We start from the raw sequence: 3,759 nt of genomic DNA on the forward strand, positions 1-3,759 counted from the left end.
AAAAAGATGAAAAACAATAAAAACATTAAAGAAATAAAAAAAACGAAAACCAATAAAAAGAGAAAACAACAACAAAATAAAAAAATAACTATACAAACAATAAAAAGCAACAGTAAAATCAAGAATAAAAACAATAACAAAAAAAAAAAATGACAAACAATAAAGGAAAAACAGACAAGAAAAAAAAAGAAAAAGAAAAAAAGCAGCAAACAACAAAAAACAAGGACAACAAAAAACATACAAAAACACAAGAAAAAACAGAAAAAACAATTTAAAAACAATAAAAAGGTCGGATATACAATTAGAAACAAAAAACAATAAAAACATTAAAACAATAAAAAATAATACCAATAACTCCATACCACGTTGAGTACACCGCTTCCCGTCCGATCAGCGAAGTTAAGCAACGTTGGGTCTGGTTAGTACTTGGATGGGTGACCGCCTGGGAACACCAGATGCTGTTGGCATCCCTACGTGTCAAGTGGGGTTGGTGGAGGATTAGTGCCCCTCCCTGTAAAACAATTAACTCAAAGCCATTGGCCACCCCGTCTGGGATACATGGCGTCTGGCAATGAATGAATGATGAAAAACAATAAAGAAAAAACAGTAAAAAAACAACAATTAAACAGTAAAATATTATAAACAACAAAGACAATAAAGAACATTAAAAAAAAACATTAGCAACATAAAGAGAACAAAAACATTTAAAAAAATTAAAAAAAACTTTAACAAATAACAGTAAAATACAATAAAACAAAAACAATAAAGCAACAGAAAAAATAGCAACAAAAATGCAAAATAACAAAGAAAAATAACAGAAAGCGAAAAACTACAACAAAAACACTAAAAAAAATAACACCAAAGAAGCAAAATAAACAATACCAATAAAAACAATAAAAAATATAAAAAGCTAAAATATACCCCACAAAAAACTTACAAACCAATAAAAAGCTACAAATGATAACTGAAGAACAGCAGTTAGCGAAAAATGCAAAATAAAGAATAAAAAATAAAAATAAAAACGATAAAAATTAAAATGTATCTAAATAATAGTAATAATAATAATAATAATAATAATAACAAAATGAAATTATAACAATAATAATAATTAAATAATAATAACAATAATAATAATTAAATAATAATAACAATAATAATAATTCATTTTTTTCATTCATTCATTGCCAGACGCCATGTATCCCAAACGGGGTGGCCAACGGCTTAGAATTAATTGTTTTACAGGGAAGGGCACTAATCCTCCACAAACCCCACTTGACAAGTAGGGATGCCAACAGCATCTGGTGTTCCCAGGTGGTCACCCATCCAAGTACTAACCAGACCCAATGTTGCTTTAATAATAATAATAATAATAATGTAATTAAAACAATATTAAAAGTGAAAAAAAAAAAAAAGAAAATAAGAAAACATTAAAAAAGCAAAAACAATATAAGCATCGATGAAAAAAGGAAAAAAACTGCAAGAAAAAAAAAATGAATAAAGGCCAAAAAGCATAACCAAGAAAAGCAAAACCCAAAAACGCAACAACAAAAATGCAACAACAAAAAGCTACAACAAAAAAGGCAACAAGAAAAAAGCTACAAAAAAGTAATAAGGAAGCAACAAAAAGCAACATAAAAGCAACAAAAAAGTAACAACAAAAAACAACAAAAAAACATTAGATAAAAATTAAAAAACATTAAAAAAATAAAAAGATTAAAACATTAGGAAACATTAAAAACCGTATAAAAATTAAAAAACTAACCAAAAAATAAAAACATTAAAAAAATATTACAAAAACATTAAAAAACAACAAATCAATAAAACAATTAAAACAACATTTTAAAACATCATAAAAACATTAACAAGAGATAAATAAAAAGATCAACACATCAAAAACATCAAACAATATAAAAAAAACATCCAAAAGACATAACAATGACATAAAAAACAATCTAAAAACATCATACAAAACATCAGAAAAACAACATGAACGCATAATAAAACATAAGAAAACATTTAAAATAATAAAAATGTTTAAAAAAATGAAAAATATTTAAAAACTTAAAAAAATTAAAGAATCATTAAAAATATATTAAAAAAAGTTTAAAGATTTAAAAATAAAAAAACAAAATAAAAATCAATAATAAAAAAGAATAGAGAAGCAACAATAAAAAAAAGCAATAATAAAAACAATGACAATACAAAAGCAGCAATACCAAAGCAACAATACAAGAACAAGAGTACAAAAACAACAGTACAAAACATTACAATAGCAATAAGTAACAATAAAAAAATAACACATAAAAAAACATGGAAATTATAAGCAACACAAAATAAAAAAAACATGAAAAACACAAAAAACAAAGAAACAAGAAATCAACATTGAAAAACATTAGTAAACACTAAAGAACAGAGAATAACATAAAAACAAAGTGAAAACAGAAAAACAAAAACAAAAACAAAATAAAAAAGATTTAAAACTATGAAAAAATGACATTGAAAAAAAAAACATTAAAAAATAATTTTCAAAAACTTAAAAAAACATGGGCATCTGGAGGGGGGAAAGGAGGGGCAGTTGTCCCCCTTGGAATTCCTAATTGTGTGTCAGTTCTTGTTCAAGGATGGTTGAGTGATTTGGTTGATTCATGCATTCTGTCACTGTATGCATTTACTGTAGGAAATGTAACTCATGTAGGCTAAGTATATGTCTCTGCCTATCTGGAGAGTGTGTATTTTGATAATAGCCGCACATATATGTATTATTTCTTTTATTTTGCTCCTTTTTACAAAAAAATCCTGCGGACACCCCTGCTTCAAAACATTAAAAAAAGAACATTTGAAAAAAAAAGAAGAAACAACAAAAAATACAATATAAACACAAAAAACAATTCAAAAACTACAATACAAAAATAGAAAAAATACAAAAACAACAATAATAACCATTGAAAATGATAAAAAGCAACAATAAAAATAAAAACAATAAAACATTAAAATAATAAAAAACAATAAAAACAATGAGAAAACAATAAAGAACAATAAAAATATTAAAAACATCAAAAATATCAAAATAAGAAAAAAACATACAAAACATCAAAACTTGAAAAACATAAAAACATCAAAAACAAAAAAACAATTAAAAAATTACAATACAAAAATAGAAAAACAATACAAAAACAACAATAATAACCATTAAAAATGATAAAAAGCAACAACGAAAATTCTTTCATTCATTGCCAGACGCCATGTATCCCAGACGGGGTGGCCAATGGCTTAGAGTTAATTGTTTTACAGGGAGGAGCACTAATCCTCCACCAACCCCACTTGACACATAGGGATGCCAACAGCATCTGGTGTTCCCAGGCGGTCACCCATCCAAGTACTAACCAGACCCAATGAAAATAAAAACAATAAAACATTAAATAATAATAAAAACAGTAAAAACAATAAGAAAATAAAGAACAATAAAAATATTAAAAACATCAAAAATATCAAATTAAGAAAAAAACATACAAAACATCAAAACATCAAAAACATCAAAAAGCAACACCAAAATCATCAGAAAAATATTGTAAAATGACAAAAATAATTTTAAAAAGCATTAACCCGCCATGTCCCATTGACGTATATATACGTCCAAACGTTTTGTCACTGTGACTCCCATTGATGTATATAAATGCGCTGCAATTGCAAGGTCTGTCATTTGCACATTTCTCAAATTTCGCACGTGATTTTTGGTACATATACATGGAACACCTTCCT

At 25.9% G+C, this 3,759-nt stretch overlaps 1 non-coding gene across 1 annotated transcript; it reads left to right on the forward strand.

The window, feature by feature from the left end:
- The first annotated feature begins 346 nt into the window (after positions 1 to 346).
- On the forward strand, positions 347 to 467 carry LOC145408325 (5S ribosomal RNA). Its single transcript, XR_013898916.1, has one exon. It is a non-coding gene; the product is annotated as a 5S ribosomal RNA (ribosomal RNA).
- Positions 468 to 3,759: the final 3,292 nt, after the last annotated feature.

Source organism: Coenobita brevimanus, chromosome 76 (assembly GCF_032717465.1).
Source record: "Coenobita brevimanus isolate Jiangsu-jjx chromosome 76, ASM3271746v2, whole genome shotgun sequence".
NCBI lineage: Eukaryota > Metazoa > Arthropoda > Malacostraca > Decapoda > Coenobitidae > Coenobita > Coenobita brevimanus.